Source organism: Stomoxys calcitrans, chromosome 1 (assembly GCF_963082655.1).
Source record: "Stomoxys calcitrans chromosome 1, idStoCalc2.1, whole genome shotgun sequence".
Lineage (NCBI taxonomy): Eukaryota > Metazoa > Arthropoda > Insecta > Diptera > Muscidae > Stomoxys > Stomoxys calcitrans.
Genome location: NC_081552.1, coordinates 212,639,463 through 212,660,340, shown reverse-complemented (window position 1 = coordinate 212,660,340; position 20,878 = coordinate 212,639,463).

The following is a 20,878-nucleotide window of genomic DNA, read 5'->3' as shown; positions in this document are numbered from 1 at the left end:
CCCCATCCCCATAACACCACCCAAATAGGAAATATTTGGTGATCATGCAATAAGGGGTTCAAATGAATGGCATTTGAGATTAGAAAACGAATTTGATATCCAATTTTGAGGCCAATGGCATTATGGGGTTCAAGTAAATGATATATAGATATATGAAAATAGAGCACGTTGCTGATATAATTTCAGGGCTTAGTGTTTGGGGGACCACTTCACTCCCCAAGACACCCCTAAATCGGGTATGTTTACCAACCAATGTCAATGTGGAGCTTAAATAAAAGGTATTGGGGGGCAGAGAAAGAATTGATACCCACTATCGGAACCAATTTTCTCGGGGTCTACCCCTTTCCCAAAATACCCCACAAACAGCAGTTGTTTACTGACCATCGCAATATGGGGCTCAAATAAAGATATTTTGGAGTAGAGTACGAATTTGATATCCAAATGTAAATACAAATTTTGCCCATGAGCATTCCACTAAGGAACAGGGGCAAACTTCTCACATATCAGTGAGTGCAGTCCGATTTAAGTTTTGAGCTCAATGATAAGGGAACTCATTTTTATAGCCGAGTCCGAACGGCGTGCCGCAGTGCTACATCTCTTTGAAGAGCAGTTTTACATGGCATAGTGCCTCACAAATGTTGCCAGCATTTGAAGGGGAAAACCATCACTGAAAATTTTTTCTGGTGGTCTCGCCAGGATTCGAACCCAGGCGTTCAGCGTCATAGGCGGATATGCTAACCTCTGCCCTACGGTGGCCTCCAATCTGTGGCTATCCAAATGTAGGACCATGTATTTAGGGCATCACCCCTTACCCAAAACATCCGCCAAAGAGTAAAAATTTGTCGACCATGCCAATATGTGGCTCAAACGAAAGGCATTTGAGATTAGAAAACGAATTTGATAACCAATTTTGAGGCCATATGTTTGGGGGACGCCTCATACTGTAAACTCCCCTTAAACCAATGGCAATATGGGGTTTAAATAAATGGTATTTGAAAGAAGAGCACGATGCTGATATTTTTTCAGGGTCAAGTGTCTGGGTCAGACATCATGAGAATATGGGGCCGAAAGAAAGTTTTTTAAGAATGGAGTACACCTTACACCCAAACTTCGTAGACCAATAAAGTTCATATGGGATTCAGATAAAGGCACTAATATTGTAAAACTGTTAGTCAAGCGATATACTTTTTTCGTAGCATTTTAGTGAAATAAAAGCTCTTTAATTGTCGAAAATAATTTTGCTCCATATAAAGTAAAAAAGGCTCAGCGAAGTGGGCCCGGTGGTTCAGCTAGTAAATAATATAAAAATATTATAAAATATTTAATAATGGTAAAATGATGTGTTTGGCGCAAAGATTTTCCAAGCCTTTATTTTCTTTTTGCGTGTAGGCCATTTAGACAAGAAAAATCAACTCTCGATAGTCAAAAACCGCACTACACAATACAATGATACTATACTCGTATGTTATGTATTCTTGTATAGCTCCTAGACCTGGATTCTTGAGAAAACAAACCAGACTGTATTTAGCGTCTTTAAGAGTAAAAGACTCTTTCATATTAAAATTGTCCCCCTAATAAGTCTCATTACACTTTCTAAGGTCTATCACAATTAAAGGAAAATACCGATATCAATCGCCTATATCCTTGGTGATATTTAAATCGTCATAACTGCGATTCTTTGTGGTATTCGTGCACATTTCATTTGACTGTTTGCCTTTATTGTTTGTTAAGTGTCAATTAATAACTTTATTATATTTGTTCATTAAATATTGATGTCATTCAGCAGCATTCGGAGGATCGATTGGCAGAACGATAGACAGACATGGCAGAGGCAGACGGATTGATGGCAAGGGCAGATAGCACACCACAAACCATTGTTTCCCATGATGAGGCGACGAACAGCAATAGCAATACACTCGGCTTTTGCCTACTTTTAATGCAAATAAGGCCACCTCTGAAGGAATTATGATAACAAGGACGAATCACAAGGCATAGAATGCCATGTTCACCTTAAGAAAAAAAGCCATGATCTTGGGTCTCACAGCCTGACACGGCATCAAATCACCCCATGCACATATCTTGGCAGTCGGCTGCCTCTCTGTCTGTCCGTCCGACCGTTCGTACTTCGTGACTTACATACCAAAACAATGCTTAGTGTGGTGAAAGGATCCCATTGTTGAATAGCCCACATTGTAAAAGGGTTAGACTTCTTTCTTTTTATGCCTGATAAAAGAAATTGCAAAGAAAAGGATGCCGGGAGAAATATTTGAATTCAGACAGTAGGTTGTCATTGTTGTTGTAATAGCCATAATCAATTTTCAAATTTGAAGAAAAAATCCTAAATGCCTCAGGAAAATGCCAACAAATGCAAATGAGTTTACATCCAAATGACCTTAAGCGGTTTATATGCCATAAACTAGAGGATTCTTAAAATTGAACAAAAAATGAGGCAAAGAAAAAAAGTGTAGCGCTCATGCTGTCGAAATTTCAATCAATCACAATGCAAATGGGATACATTTTCATGCTGCCTCATTACCTAATGATCCTTCATATGACTCAGTTTTTGCATTTTTTTTTTGAAAAAATTAATTTCTCAGTAAAATTGACAAAGATTTTCAGTTAACTTCTCATATCGATAACATTTTTTGTGCAAGTTTAAATTATGATATTTTTTTCAATCGGATATTGCCCGGCTATATCGAAATATGGTCAAATTCGGCACGGATATTGAATGATCTAATAAGTACAAGTCATTGTTCAATTTTGTATAACAAAATATTGGTCTTTTTGGTAGCTACATCCAAATACATCCAAATATAGACCGATCAGAACCATAAATGACACGGATGTCGAAAAGCCTAGCATAAGTCACTGTGTCAAATTTGAACGAAATCGGATTATAAATGCGCCTTTTTTATGGGTCCAAGACCTTAAATCGAGAGATCGGTCTATCCAAATCTGGACCGATATGGGCCAAATTAAAAAAAATATGTCGAGTGGCCTAACACAACTCACTGTCCCAAATTTCGATGACATCGGACAATAAATGCGCCTTTCATGGGCCTAAAACCTTAAATCGAGAGATCGGTCTATATGGCAGCTATATTCAAATCTGGACCGATCTGAGCCAAATTGAACAAAGATGTCGAAGGGCCCAACACATCTCACTGTCCTGAATTTCGGCGACATCGGACAATAAATGCGTCTTTTATGGGACCAAGACTTAAAAACGAGAGATCGGTCTATATGGCAGCTATATTCAAATCTGGACCGATCTGAGCCAAATTGAACAAAGATGTCGAAGGGCCCAACACATCTCACTGTCCCGAATTTCGGCGACATCGGACAATAAATGCGTCTTTTATGGGACAAGACCTTAAATCGAGAGATCGGTCTATATGGCAACTATATTCAAATCTGGACCTATTAAGGAAAGATGCCGAAGGCCTCAACAAAACTTAATGTTCCAAATTTCTGCGACATCGGACAATAAATGGCCTTTTATGGGCCCAAAACCTTAAATCGAGAGATCAGTCTATATGGCAGCTATATCCAAATCTGGACCTATCTGGGTCCAACTTACTGTTCCAAATTTGGACTGATCTGGGCCAAATTGAAAAAAAATGTCGAAGGGCCTAAAACAACTCACTGTCCTGAATATCGGCGAAATCGGATACTAAATGAGCCTTTTATGGGCCCAAAACCTTAAATCGAGAGATCAGTCTATATGGCAGCTATATCCAAATCTGGACCTATCTGGGTCCAATTGAAGAAGGATGTCGAAGTCCTTAACACAACTTACTGTTCCAAATTTCGGACAATAAATGCGCCGACATCGGACAATAAATGCGCCTTTTATGGGCCCAAAGCCTTAAACCGAGAGATCGGTCTATATGGCTGCTATCCAAATCTGAAACGATCTGGGCCATATTGCAGAAGATTGTCGATGGGTCCAACGCAACTCACTATCCCGAATTTCAACAAAATCGGATAAAAAATGTGGCTTTTATGGGCCTAAGACCCTAAATCGACGGATCCGGTCTATATAGGGGCTATATCAACATATTGTCCGATATAGCCCATTTTCGAATTTAACCTGCCTATGGACAAAAATAGATTCTGTGCAAAGTTTCAGCTCAGATATTGAGCTATTTTTAGAGACTGTAGCGTGATTTCAATAGACAGACGGACGGACATGGCTAGATCGTCTTAGATTTTTACGACGATATAGGATTTGGCTCATCTTGAAACACCCATACAGTCAACTGCTGTTTACTTTCGTGCTTATTCGCATAAATCCGCGATTCGTCACCTGTCACGATGTCATTGACGTGTTTCTAAGCATCGCGATCGTATCATTTCTTTCCACCAATCAACTCGAGCTTTTTTCTCCCACTAACACCTAAGGTTGTCTCAATCTCACGATAGGTCACCTGACGATCAGCTGGCGCATAGCATCAATAGTTTTGGGAACAACGATTGCGACATACCCAGCTTATCCGGAAAAACAGGCTATCATTTGCTTGGAAGTGCTTCATGCGCGAGCACCTTTTATAGAATTTGGGTCATTTGGAAACACCCATACAGTCAACTGCTGTTTACTTTCGTGCTCATTCGCATTAATCCACGATTCATCGATGTTTCGAAGCACCGCGATCGTATTTTTGTAGCACTTCTTTCGACCAATCAACTTGAGCCTTTTTGTCCCACTAACACCTAAGGTTGTCTCAATCTCACGATAGGTCCATGACGATCTTGCAATATCAGTTGGCGCACAGCATCAATAGTTTTGGGAACAACAACTGATTTTGGATGACCTTCACGTAATTCGTCTTGGAGAGAACTACGACCTCGGTTGAATTTAAAGCTTCATCGCCAAAAATTAAATTAAGTTCATCGCAGCACTGTTGTTGAGTTCATCCACGTCGAAAGTTGTAAAGAGTAATCGCACGTAAATGTTCACGATTTAATTCCATTTTTTGAGCGAGATGAATCTGTGCTAAGTACGATCCGAATGGGTCTATAACCTGATATAGCTTCCATATAAGCCGATCTCCCGATTTGACTTCTTGAGCGCTTACAAGCCGTAAATTTTGTCCGATTTGGCTGAAATTTTGCATGTAGTAATCTGTTATGACTGTGCTGAGTACGGTGTCAATCGGTCAAGAACCTGATATAGCTCCCATATAAAGCGATCTCCCGATTTGAGCCCCTGGAAGCCACAATTTTCATCCGATTGGGCTGAAATTTTTCAAATTGGGTTCCGTTATGACTTCCAATAACAGTGCCAAGTACGGTCTAAATCGGTCTATAACCTGATATAGCTCCCATATACACCGATATCCCGATTTGGCTTTTTGAGCCCCTGGAAGCCGCAATTCTTGTCCGCTTTGGCTGAAATTTTGCACATAGTGCACAACCGTGCCAAAATCAGTCTTTAACCGGATATAGCCCCTATATTTCTGGCAGAATCCACGGTAGTGGGTTCCCATGATTCGGCCCGGCCGAACTTAGCACTTATTAACTGGTTTAATCTTTTATTATACTTCTTATTTATTGTGAACCTAGTTAAGTTGGATATTACATGTAATTAAAAATCTACACTCTAACTATAAGATCATTATCTTGTTGTGTAGGCAAAAAAACAAATAAATAAATACATAAATTCGGAAGAATGACTGATAGGATCCGGATAAAAATTTCGTATGGAAGAGCTAATTATAGAACCGTTTCTACTCAGTTCAAAAACAAATCACTCGCTTTATGCTTGCCAATACACCAAGCTGGAAAATGTTAACCCTAGTTTCCTTCTATAAGGATTGCTAATTGTATGCTTTATTATTGCCTTTTTAATTCCTTCTCACAATACCACAATACATACCATTTTTGCAATAATAACAAATCATTTGTAACATCAAAGGCATACAGTTGCAATATTTACGATTCCAAAAGATCCCTATCAACATTTTTAACTGACTTTCTGTCTTTACTTCCAACAAAAGCAGCACAAATAGAAAATCTTCTTAAATTACATGAAGTGCTATTTCCCCCATTTAAGTATAAAATATGCTATTCTTCGTTGATAACAATCAAAGATCAATAATTGGGATTGTAATCTGGGCAAACAATTGGCACACTTCAAATATTTGTCATTCGCAGCCCAAATAAGAATTGTGGCACAGCCAAAGTAGAGACTTTGCAAATTCGCAATATCGCTATACAAATCTGGAAATAGGGGTGGTTTTGTTTGTAAGGGTATTTTATCGGAGGAATGCCGTTGTCGTATAACCATTTACCAATAAATCTTTTGCGGAATGTGCAAAAATATCTGCACATAAATCTTTCATCCCCTTTATCTGGGGTTTTGTGCGGTTTATTTAGATTATTGAAATGTTAACGTATTTTAAATGCTCTGAGTGACAAGTTGGTTTTGACAAGGGTGTTGAATGGGAATTTTTTCTAAAGACAAAATATCTATGAAATTTTCTCCAAGGCAAACTTTCTATAAAAAATTCTTTGCTAATTTCAATGAAATTATCTCTAAATCTAAAATTTCAATGAAATTTTCTTTACAGACAAATTTTTAATGACATTTTATCTAAATACAAAATTTCAATGAAATTCACTCTAAAGACATAACTTCAATGAAATTTCCTCAAGAGACAAAATTTCTTTGAAATTCTCCTAAAATCTCCAAATTCCAAAAAAATTCTCAATAAAATAAATTTTTGATTGTAATTTCTTAAAGAAAGCCAGTAGAAAGGCGTTAAGTTCGGCCGGGCGAAATCGTATTATAAATGTGCCTCTTACGAGTCGAAGACTTTAAATCAAGAGGTCGGTCTATATGGCAGCTATATCCAAATTTGAACCGATCTGAGGGATATCGAAGGGCCTAACACAACACGCTGTCACAAATTTCGTCGAATTCTGACAATAAATGCGCTTTTTATGCGCCCAAAGCTTTAAATCGATAGATCTGTCTATATGGCAGCAATACCCAAATCTGGACCGATCTGGGCTAAATTACAGAAAGTTGGCGAAGAGTATAACACAACTCAATGTCCCAAATTTCGGCGAAATCGGACAATAAATGCGCCTTTTATGGCCCCAAGGCCTTAAATCGAGAGATCAGTCTATATGACAGCTATATTCAAATCTGGACCAATCTGTGCCATATTCCAGGAAGATGTTAAGGAGCCTAACTTAACTCACTGTCACAAATTTCGCCGACAATGCGACTTTTATGGGCCCAAGACCTTAAATCGAGAGATCGGTCTGTATGGCAGACATATTCAAATCTGAACCGATTTGGACCAAATTGAAGAAGGATGTTGAAGGGTCTAACACAACTCAATGTCCCAAATTTCGGCGAAATCGGACAATAAATGCGTATTTTATGGGCCTAAGACTTTAAATCGAAAGATCGGTCTATATGACAGCTAAATCCAAACTTGGACCGATCAGAACCAAATTGGAGAATGATGCCGAAGAGCCTAACACAATTTACTGTCCCAAATCTACAAGAAATACGTCTTTTATTGGCCAAAAACCTTAAATCGAGAGATTTAAATCTGGATTGATTTGATCCAAGTTGAAGAAAGATGCACTTTTTATGGGTCCAAGACCTTAAACCAAAGGGTCTATATGGCAGCTATATCCAAATCTGGACCGATCGGGGTGTCGAGTGGGCTAACGAAACTCACTGTCCAAATTTCAGCAAAATCGGATAATAAATGTTGCTTTTATGGGCTAATGACGTTAAATCGGCGGATCGGTCTATTTGGGGTCTATATCAAGATATAGTCCGATATAGCCCATCTTCGAACTTAACTTGCCTATGAACAAAAAGAGAATCTGTGCAAAGTTTAAGCTTAATATCTCAAATTATAAGGACTGAAGCATGATTTCAACAGACAGACGGTCCGTCAGATAGAGGGACATGGCTAGATGGTCTTAGATTTTTAAATCGATCAAGAATATATATATATATATATATATATTGTACTTTATAGGGTCGGAAATGGATATGTCGATGTGTTGCAAACGGAATGACAAAATGAATATACCTCTATCGTTAGGTGGTGGGTATGAAAATGAAAAAAGGACAACAATATCAAGATTTTCTTAAAAAAAAGTAAAAATTCTAAATGTTGTAAATTTGTTTTCCCAAATTTTAGTCTTTTGATGAAGTTTTGTTTAATGTTTGTCCTTGGTCTCTAACATCCATACTTGGGTATGGTCTGAAATAGTCCATAACCTGATATAGCTCCTATAGAATAACAATTCCTATCAAAGAACTTGACAAATGCAACCCATGGTGTTGAGCATATAAAATTCGGCCCGTCCGAACTTATTTGTTTCCTCATTGTTGTCTTTCGAGAAAATTTCATAAAAATTCCATTTTTATGCCCACCACCGAAGGATGGGGGTATATTAATTTTGTCATTCCGTTTCAACACATCGAAATATCCATGTCCGACCCTATAAAGTATATATATTCTTTATCAGCGTAAAAATCAAAGACGATCTAGACATGTCCGCCCGTCTGTCTGTTGAAATCGCGCTACATTCTTTAAAAATACAGATATTGAGCTGAAACTTTGCACAGATTCTTTTTTTTGTTCATAAGCAGGTTAAGTTCGAAGATGCGTTATATCGGACTTTAGCCACAATTACTATACGATTTTGATGAAATTTGCGCAGAGAGTTGTGTTAGGCCCTTCGACATCCTTCGTAAATTTGGCCCAGATCGGTCCAGATTTGGATATAGCTACCATATAGACCAATCCTCCGATTTAGGGACAGTGAGTTGTCTTAGGCCCTTCGACATCTTTCTTCAATTTAGCTCTGATCGGTTCAGATTTGGATATAGCTGCTATATAGACCGATATCTCGGTTTTAGGTTTTGAGGCCATAAAAGGCGCATTTATTATCCGATGTCGCCGAAATTTGGGACAGTGGACAGCCCCTTGACATACTTCTGCAACTTGGCCCAAATCGGTTCAGTTTTTGGATATAGATGCCATGTAGACCGATTTCTCGGTTTTAGGTTTTCGGCCCATAAAAGGCGCATTTATTGTCCGATGTCGCCGAAATTTGGGACAGTGGGTTAAGTTAAGCCCCTTGACATACTTCTGCAACTTGGCCCAAATCGGTTCAGTTTTTGGATATAGATGCCATGTAGACCAATATCTCGATATAAAGTCTTGGCCCCATAAAAGGCGCATTTATAATCCGATTTCACTGAAATTTAACACAGTGAATTATGTTAGCCTTTTCGACATCCGTGTCGTATATGGTTCAGATCGATTTATTTTTAGATATAGCTGTTAAAAAGACCAATATTTTGGTATACACTAATGAAAAATGACTTGTACTTATTAGTATTTGGTCCAAATCGGAACATATTTCGATGTAACTGCTATGGGACATAAGGTATGCAATTTTCACCGGATTTTGATGAATTGTAGTTTACATATATACCCAAGGTGGTGGGTATCCAAAGTTCGGCCTGGCGGAACTTAACGTCTCTTTACTTGTTATGGAATGTTTTATTTAAAATTTATCTTTTATCATTGAGAAAAATTGTTTCCAATTTTTTTTCAATAACTTCCAACAGTCATGCAATTATGATGCAAATCATCCTCTAACCTGATATAGCTCCCATATCATATTTTCTTGACATAATAAGAAAATAAAAAATTTTGTTTTCTTTTCTGTGGCATTTGTAACATACTCGTAAAAATTTTGTATGATGATGATTTTTCTTAGTTTTATTTGAAAGTAAGTTCACGTAGAGAAATTGCCAAACACTTTTTGCTTTTCAAAAAAAAAAAAAATATATCTGGGAATCATGTAGTTTACTCTAATGATTGATTAAAATTCTTGCGGCATGCATTTATAAAATTCTTTGAGAAAACTGTCTTCTTATCCATAAACCGCTTAAGGTCATTTGTTACAAATTTTGAATATTCCCGTTCATCTTATCGAAATGAAAATTTAAAAAATTTACATATTTCGATCATCAAGCCAATGTCACCCCTTTTTGTAGAGAGAATGCACTAACGCCGCTACTACGGTCCATAAACACAGCTTTGCCATGTAAGTCACGTTTGGTGTTTGTAGGGTGTAGGGTGAAAAAAAAAGAAATCTTCACCTTCATGCCATTTAGAAATCGAAGAGATCATCACTCATTTTGTGGGTTAAAAGAGGACTTAGACATTAACCTTCCAAAAATGGAAAATTTGCATAATTTCTAAGGAGTTGCTTTAAGGAAGACGACGACGGCGATGATGATGATACTGCTGCCTGCAAAGGTTGCCTAGACATAAATCAGGGGGTTTATTAGTTGCTTGTCATGGGAACAAAGATCACATTGTGCTGGGAACAATGCTAAATTGAATCAATATTTGATCAAACAAAAATTAAATATAATAAACTTATTAATTGACACTTGGCAAACAACAGAGGAGAAGTGATAAAGGGAAGTGCAGGAAGAGGGCCAAGGTATGGAAGAAACAAAACTAAATGTCTTGCAATGCAAAAAGTTGTTCTATGATATTTAGGGTCCAATTGGTACTAGTCTTGATTAGGAGAGTGAACTTAAAAACTTGATTCCGGCCAGGCTATTCTAAGACTGCTGCGCAAAATATATGAACTAATGAATGGGAGATCTTTAGGAACATTTTTGAAGGCTTCAACAATAAAAAAAATTCTATAAATGCTACAAAACTATTCTCGGGCAAATCCGTAAATTTGTAAAAAACTTATTTTTTATAATTTTTCCCCAAAAAACAAATTTTTTCTACCCAATTCTTACTGTCTTCAAAATATTCTCACGATCAAATTGCATTTTTTCTATAATTTTTTTTTATTAAAAATTCAACAAAAATGTAAAGGGTTTCCAGACTTTTTTATAGATAACCAAAATCTATAAGAAAAAAAAATCATCATCCTGGAAGATCCTTTGTATGATCCCTAGCCCAAATAAGAAGCATCCCTTTTGTTGGGCTAAACGAAACAGACAAATCATGCTTACAGCCTCAACTCATTTGCATATGGCGAAGGTAGAATGAATGTCTTTAGGACATCGTAGACGATCACTGCCATCCATGGCAGTCACCATCACCACCACCAGCGCCAGCATCACCTTTTGTATTTAAAGAAAAGAAAAGTAAAAGGATTTAATCCTTTTATCTGTGCTTACGTGTACGGTTTTATAGTTGAGGATGCGTTCAGCATAAAAAAATGATATTTTATTAAGAAAAAAATTGGGTGATTTTTTTGGTTTTTTTTATTCTTCTTTAATCCCTATATATTCAAATTGATTGCATCGTGAGAAGTTTTTAGATAGACCTAAGATGTAGTTTTGGAAATTAAAATGTGTAGTGCTGCAAAACAAGCAGCTGTTGGTTTTTGATAGAAATACTGGAACAAATTAACAAGAAAGTGATTTAGTTTTTTTATGGTGATTTTTTTTTTTTTGGTTAAAATAAAAATAACGAAATTTTGGAGAAGAAGAATAGAAAAATGTATACAAGTATTAAATTTTCTTAATATTTTAGACATATACCATATGAATTTAGAAATTGAATAACCAACATGTAAAAAGGCATTAAGTTCGACCGGGCCGAACTTTGGGTGCCCACCACCTCGGGTATATGTGTAAACAACCTTTTGTTATAATCAGGTGAAAAGTTTATAAATAATTTGGACCAAATTCGACACAGATATTGAGAACAAAATATTGGTCTTTTTGGTAGCCATATCCAAATATAGACTGATCTGAACCATATACAACACGGATGTCGAAAAGCCTAACATAAGTCACTGTGTCAAATTTGAGCGAAATCGGATTATAATTGTGCCTTTTATGAGGCCAAGACTTTAAGTCGAGAGATCGGTCTATATGGCAGCTATATCCAAATCTGGACAGTTATGGGCCAAATTGAACAAGGATGTCGAAGCACAACTCACTATCCCAAATTTTGCAAAATCGGGCAATAAATGCGCCTATTATGGGCCAAAGACCTTAAATCGAGAGATCGGTCGATCGATCTGTGCCAAATTGAAAAAGAATATCGAGTAGCCTAACACAACTCGTTGTCCGAAATTTCAGCAAAATCGGATAATAAATGTGGCTTTTATGGGCCCAAGACTTAAAAACGAGAGATCGGTCTATATGGCAGCTATATCCAAATCTGGACCGATCTGAGCCAAATTAAAGAAAAATGTTGAAGGGCTTAACACAACTCACTGTCCTAAACTTCGGCTAAATCGGACAATAGGTCTATATGCCTTAAATCGAGAGATCGGTCTATATGGCAGTTATATCCATATCTGGACCGATCTGTGCCAAATTAAAAAAAAAGGATATCGAGTGGCCTAACACAACTCGCTGTCCCAAATTTCAGCAAAATCGGATAATAAATGTGGCTTTTATGGGCCCAAGACCTTAAAACGAGAGATCGGTCTATATGGCAGCTAAATCCAACCGATCTGAACCAAATTGAATAAGGATGTCAAATCGCCTTATATAACTCACGGTCTCAAATTTCGGCGAGATCGGATGATAAATGAGCCTTTTATGGGTCCAAAACCTCAAATCGAGAGATCGGTCTACATGGTAGCTATATCCAAATCTGAACCAATCTGAGCCAAATTAAAGAAAAATGTCCCAAATTGCGGCGAAATCACTTTTTATGGGTCCAAGACCTTAAATCGAGAGATCGGTCTATATGGCAGCTATATCCAAATCTGGACCGATCTGAGCCAAATTAAAGAAAAATGTTAAAGGTTTAACACAACTCACTGTCCCAAACTTCGGCTAAATCGGACAATCGGTGTATATGCGTCTTTTATGGGCCCAAGACCTTAAATCGAGAGATCGGTCTATATGGCAGTTATATCCAAATCTGGACCGATCTTTGCCAAATTTAAAAAGAATATGGAGTGGCCTTACACAGCGCACTGTCCCAATTTTTGGCTAAATCGGACAATAAATGCGCCTTTTAAATCGAGAGATCGGTCTATATGGCAGCTATATGCAAATCTGAACCGATTTAGGCCAAATTGAAGAAGTATGTCGACTGGGCTAACACAATTCACTGTCTAACACAATTCAGCAAAATCGGATAGTAAATGTTCCTTTTACGGGCCTAAGACCCTCAATCGGCGTGCCGGTCTATATTGGGGCTATATCAAGATACAGTCCGATATAGCCCATCTTCGAACTTAACCTGCTTATGGACAAAAAAGGAATCTGTGGAAAGTTGCAGCTCAATATCGCTATTTTTAAAGACTGTAGCGTAATTTAACAGACAAACGGACAGACGGAAGGACATGGCTGGTTGCCTTAGATTTTTACGCTGATCAAGAATATATATACTTTATAGGGTAGGAAATGGATATTTCGATGTGTTGCAAACGGAATGACAAAATGAATATACTCTCATCCTTTATTATGTTATAGTTATATCATTTTAATCAGGCAGTAGCAGGAGAAATTTATGAGCATTTTAATCCGTGCAGTGGCAGAAGACTCAAACCCGCCTAACGAACAGGGAGCCGACGACGATATCATCACAAACTTTCTCAATATTCGGAAGCCTTGGATAGGCAAGGATCCTTATATTGAAACATTAGACGAAGATGGGAGTTCCCGGCAAATTTTGCATTTTCCCGGGAATACGGGAATGAACAATATGGTCATTATTACATAGATTTTAAAATTTTAAGAAATTTTAAAAAGTAAGGACGGGCTAAAGTCGGGCCAAGCCGGCCTTTTTATACCCTACACCACATTGGATGTCGACGAATTTAAAGTTAGCTTAATGTTGAATTTCGATCAAAATCTGTACATATTGTAGGAGCCATTGAGTACACCGTTTGAGAAGATTGATTGATAAATGGGTCAGCAAAGAACTTAAAAGTGAAAATCGGGAGATGCATATATAAAACTGAACAAATTTCTATGAAATTCATCAATCACCAGAAGAGTTATAAGAGAAACCTTCGTGCTAAATTTTATGCAGATCGGTTAGCAAATTACTAAATTATTGAGTATTATTCAAAATCGGACGAAAATCTATATGAGAGCTATATCTAAATCTGAACCGATTTCTATTAAATTCAATAGTAATACCGGGAGTCATAAGGGAATCCTTTGCGCCAATTTTCGTCTGAATCGGTTAACAAATGACCAAATAATTGCAGTACTAGTCCCAATCGGATGGACATATATATGGGAGCTATATCTAAATATGAACTCATTTCTATGAAATTCACCAGTAATGAGTCAAGAGAAAATCCTTCCTGCCAAATTTATATGGGAATCGGTTAACATGACCATTTTATTGCATTATTACTGCAAATCGGACGAACATGTATATGGGAGCTTTATGCAAAATCTGAACTGATTTTTTCCAATTTCAATGGGCAATGTTAAATTTGAATACGATCGGATGAAAATTGCGACCTGTACTTTGTAATCAAATTAACATAGACAGGCAGACGGACAGACCGAGAGACAGAGGGACATAGCTAAATCCAATCAAGTGATTCTGAGCCGATCGGTATACTTATCAATGGGTACATCTCTCTTCCTTTTGGGTGTTACAAACAAATTCACTAAGTTATAATACCCTGTACCACATTAGTGGTGTAGGGTATAAACATTTTTTCTTAAGAAATTTGGAAAGGCAGGCTAAATCCGTATATAAATATATGGGCTCTATATCTAAATCAACAAGACACGCCACAGGGGAGCATTTTATCAACACCACCATGGGTGACCACCATGGGTGACCACCATGGATGACCTATTACGGATGCTGACTGAGGAGATATATCAACCCGTCTGACGATGTTATAAAACTTGCATATGACATTAACTGAACTAGACCCCGAGGTCTCATTTTTAAGCCAGAGAAGACTGATATAAGCATGTTCACGAGGAAGACGAATGTGGGCCAATTTAACGCACCACGTTTCCTCAACGAAACGATTTCGATATCTAACAAGGTCAAATACTTAGGTGTGATCTTGGATAGGAATTGGAAGTGTCACATTCAGGAGCTTGCCGAGAAGGTTGACAGATGTTGGAAGCTATGTAGACAGGCCGCAAGCTAGAATTGGGTTTGAATCCGAGGATAGTCCACTGGCTCTACAGGAGCGTGATTAGACCAAGACTTACTAACGCCTCAGTAATTTGGTGGACTGTTATGGAGAAAAAGTGCAACATAAGGACCATACAACAGGTTCAGAGAACATGTTGTCTTCGGATAGGCGGAGCGACGAGGATCACGCCCATTAGGGCACTGAAGACCATTTTAGATATCCGACCCATTGACATACAGATTCAGTGTGAGCCAGCCACTTCGACTATGAGACTTAAGGCGATGAGAGAATGGATTGAGGATGGGAGCAGCTCATACGATCGCGGTATAATCGAGGCGACGATAGGAAACCTGGAAGGAAGGGAAGAGGTTTCCAATCGGATACCTGAGATGATCCTTGAGGTCGAGTGCGAGGCACTGCTGCCAGCGGCACACTCTTGGATTGACGGAACCCTAGTATAGCTAAGATCATGTTACACGGATGGACCACAGCCAGAGGATAGAGTGAGCCTGTAGGTCTACATTGAGAACCCAGCGACTGAGATGTGTTTTAGACTGCCTGACTCCTGCAGGCGAAGATCCGGCCGATCACGGAATGCGTGAGGTGGAGTGGTGTGGTGTTAACGGTGGTGGGTGGGTGGTGTCATGGGGTCTACATTGAGAACCCAGGGACTGAGTTTTTTTTTAAATTGCCTGACCAAAACACGGTCCTGCAGGCGGAGATCCGGGCGATCACGGAATGCGTGAAGTGGTGTGGTGTGGTGTTAACGCAAGGACGTCAAGTGTGAACAACTTTACTGACAGTAAAATTGCCAAAAGGGCAATAACAACCAGGACGGTAAGGTCACAAACAGTCTTGCAGTGTAAGAAGGAGATTGGGTGCCAGCCCATAACGGAGTAAGGGGAAATGAAAGGGCAAATGATTTGGCGGTGAAAGCCAGAGTACTGCCGTCAATAAACTTGGTTAACCCGAAGCCTTTCGGGTCGTCGCAATCCGAGCTAAGGGCGTGGGCGATGAATGCGAATGCAACTCTGTGGAACAGCGAAACGGTCGGTATGACGGTGAAAATCCTATGGGGGGATCCAGATCGTAAGAAGACGAGGTTATTACTGAAAGGAAGTAAGAAGGAGGTCAGTATAGCTATTGGTATCATAACGGGACACAAAGGACTACGAGCTCACTTATGTAAAATCGGGCATGTAGGGATGATGATGAGACGTTTGAGTATTTCCTTTGTCAGTGACAGGCTTTCGCGTCTAACAGATACCGGCACTTAGGTGGGGGCACAATATCAGACATGCACCAACTTAGGGGCGTGGCATGGAAAACAATTAGTAAGTACCACGGAATTCCTTACGTAGATTTTCTCTAAGAAAACATAAAAAATTCTCTAAAAATGAAATTTGGCCCGGCTCACCTCGAAATTATTTTTTAAGACAAAATTCCAATAAATTACTTTTTAAATATCAATGAAATGTTTTCTTAATACAAATACAATAATATTATTTTTATATTCACCACAATAGGATGGGGGTATACTTATCTAGTCATTCCCTTTGTAACTCCTCGAAATGTTGATATAAAGTATATATATTCTTGATAGTCTCGACGTTCCAAGTCGAACTAGCCATGTCGTCCGTCCGTCTGTCGAAATCACGATAGCGGTCGAACGCGTAAAGCTAGGCGCTTGAAAATTTGCACATATACTAGATATAGATGTAGGTCATTGGGGATTGTAAATGGGTTATATCGGTTCAGATTTGAATACAGCTCCCATATCAACCGATCTCCCGATTAGACTTCTTGAGCCCCTGGAAGTCGCACTTTGGCTGAAATTTTGGATGCGGTGTTCTATTATGACTCTTAACAACTGTGTTAAGAACGGTACAAATCGTTCAAGCACCTGATATAGCTCCCATATAAACCGATCTCACGAGTTGACTTCTTGAGCCATTGGAAGCCACAATTGTTTTCCGATTTGGCTGAAATTTTGCACGTGGTGTTCTGTTATGAGTTTCAACAATTGTGCCAAGTACGGTCCAAATCGGTGTATAACCCGATATAGCTCCCATATAAACCGATCTCCCGATTTGACTTCCTGAACCCCTGGAAGCCGCAATTTGTGTCCAATTTGACTGAAATTTTGCACATAGTGTTCTATTATGACTTTCAACAACTGTGCCAAGTACGGTCCAAATTGGTATTTAACCAGATATAGCTCCCATATTTTAGCAGAGTCGGCCCGGCCGAACTTAGCACGCTTTTAAGTGCTTTAACTACAACAATATTAAAAAAAATCAAAATACAAAACATAATCCAATTTTTCATAAGATACAATTTAAATCAAATGTTTTCTATGACAAAGTTTCAGTAAAATTTTTTCTAATTCAATTCAAGACTGTGACGCTGGCAACAGTGCCTCGCACTCGATCTCAAGTGTCGTCTCAGGTATGCGAAACCGCTTCCATTCTTTACAGGTTAACTATCGTCGCTCGATTATACCGCGATGATGCGATCGTCTCCTACCCTCTCATAGCTGCATTGACTGCCTCTCACTTAATCTGTATGTCTACGGGTCGGATATATAGTATAGTCTCCGGTGCCCTTATGGGCGTGATTCTCATCGCACTGCCAATGAGCATGTGAGCAAGACAGAATGTTCTCTAGAACTCTTCTATTATCCTTATGTTGCACTTTTTCTCCATCGCCCTCCATCAAACTACTGAGGCGTAAGTAATTATTCGAATAATCACGCTTCTATGCAGCCAGTGGTCTATTCTCGCATTTAGGCCTCATTTCGAGCCTAGGTCTCCTTCCACCTAGTGTCCAACATCTGTGAGTCTTCTCACTGCGCTCCCGAATTTGACACTTCCAGCTCAGTTCCTCAGTGCCTCAAAAGTTAAAGTACTATTAACAAATTTGTATTTCGTGGACTAACAAGTCCTTCCTTTAGGGGATGTTGCAAATTGCAAATTTTGCCCATGAAAATTCCACTAAGGAAAAGAGGCAAACTTCTTACATATCAATGAGTGCAGTCCGATTCAAGTTTAAGCTCAATGATAAGGGGCCTCCTTGTTATAGCCGAGTCCGAACAGCGAGCCACAGTGCGTCATCTCTTTGGAGAGAAGTTTCACATGGCATAGTGCCTCACAAATGTCGCCAGGATTAGGAGGGGAAAACCACCGCTGAAATTTTTTTCTGATGGTCTCGCCAGGATTCGAACCCAGGCGTTCAGCGTCATAGGCGGACATGCTATCCTCTGCGCTACGGTGGCCTCAAGGGATGTTAGATCAGCTTTTTCAGTTGACAATACGTGGAATTTAGTGTCCTAGAACATCAGAAAAATTTTCAGCGGTGGTTTTCCCCTCTTAATGCTGGTAACATTTGTGAGGTACTATGCCATGTAAAACTTCTCTCCATAATGGTCTCGCACTGCGGCTCGCCTTTCGGACTCGGCTATAACAAGGAGGCCCCTTATCATTGAGCTTAAACTTGAATCGGACTGCACTCATTGAAATGTGAGAAGTATGCCCTAGTTCCTTTGTAGGATGTTCATGGGCAAAATTTGCGTACATGCAAAATTGTAGCCAAATTGGATAGAAATTGCGCTCTCTAGAGGCTCAAGAAGTCAAGATCCGAGATCGGTCTATATGGCAGCTATGTCAATTTATGAATATTAACCATATGAATTTAAACCACATTTATGAATATTAACCATACTTGGCATAGTTGGAAGTCATAACAAAACCTCTCATACAAAATTTCAGCCAAATCGGATAAGAATTACGTCGTCTAGAGGCTCAAGAAGTCAAGACCCAAGATCGGTATATATGGCAGTTATATCAAAACATGGATCGATATGGCCCATTTGCAATCCAAACTGACCTACACTGATAGGAAGCATGTGTGAGAAATTTCAAGTCTCTAGCTTGACTCCCTCGAAAGTTTGCGTATTTTCCACAGATAGACACACAGATAGATGGACATGACTAGATTGACTTAAAATTTAATGGCGATCCAGAATATATATACCTTATGGGGTCTTAGACCAATATTTCGATATGTTACAAACAGAATGGCGAAGTGAGTATAACCCCATCTTATGGTGAAGGGTATAAAAAAACGTTTAGAACAAAATTAAAATTCCTGGCTAGAGCCAATTACAAAGTTTGTTCCTTAAGTCTTTTGATTTCCTTTTGGCATTCTTTTCAAGCAAAACCATGGTTAAAATTTTTATAAACAAAGCACATCATCTTCTGTTTTCCCTTATTGGAATGGAAATAATTCTTATTTGAGGCCTTCCAAATGCCATTTTTAAACTTCACAAAAATCCACCAATTGTATAAACCCAAATACCCCTCCTAAGATGTTTGCCAAAGATGTTGTATTGATGTTGTATCAACAAATGAAACACTTCGTTTATCACAATGAACCCTTCCCACAAAGAGAAGCCAAGAATTGGCAAAAATCCCTTTTAAACACAAAAGGAATCCACAAAATGATCATCATCAATCGTTTGCCAATATATTGAACATAGTGCGAAAACACAACAAAAAAAACCCCCATTGAGGGAAGCATTCAGTAACAAAAGAAAGAATGGTTAATTGATATGGTGGAAGGTAGTCTGTGTGTGTGTTTGTGGCCTGTAAGTCATGTGTTTTGCAAACCTTTAACCCCTGGTTTTATGCCTTTTTGTGTGTGTCCTAAATCGGGCATTAAGATGTTAACTCCTGTTGAGTGGCTGGATAGTTGGCAAAAGAAAAATACAAAAATTAATGATCTTGTGTGAGATGCTTAAGGGTGTTCTCTTTCTTTTTTTTTTTTGCAAAAACAAAAGATTAGTTGCATTATGCAAATTTACCTTTGTGGAGTGAAAGTGAAATGCGATTTAGAATATTTGCATATGCAGATCTTGTTGAGTATGTTGGCAATTTTTATTTTATTTTTTTTTGGGAACATATCTTGGGAAAGGGTTATGATTTACAAGTTCATTGAATGTCTATTTACAAGTTTGTAAACAATTGTAATGAGTCCTTGACATCATGTTGTGCTGATAATCAGCACGGTTTCAATACAAATGCATTTGCATATGCAAATTCTCAAGCAATATGCAATTTTTGGATAGTGAGCATTTGTAAGGGGCTCATTAAGGTCTTTCTCTTGTGTTTTGATAATAAGGAAATCTTCTTAAGGATTAGCAGCTGTTTTCTTGGGATGAAGAAATGTCTTTGTTTTGCCATAGTCATTTATAAAAATATTTTGTTTTCATAAATTATTCTCTTTAGATATTAATCAAATTTGGAAAGGTGAATGTAACACTTGAATAGAATTGATGAAATAAAAACAAGTAAAAACGTGTTAAGTTCGGCCGTGCCGAACTTTGGACACCCACCACCATGGATATATTAATAATCCTATTTTATTATAACTCCACGACCATATCCATAGAAATATCTAAATAGGGGCTGGGCTGAATCATATTCGATTTATGTCTGGATAACTGTAATACAAGTCACAGTATTTGCGAAATCCAGCAATAAATCCGCTTTTTATGGGATTAATACCCAAAATTTGAAGATCGGTCTATATGGCAGCTATATCTATTGGATTGCTTAAAAAGTAATTGCGGATTTTTCATACAGTCGGCGTTGACAAATTTTTTCACAGCTTGTGACTCTGTAATTGCATTCTTTCTTCTGTCAGTTATCAGCTGTTACTTATAGCTTGCTTTAGAAAAAAAGTGTAAAAAAGTATATTTGAT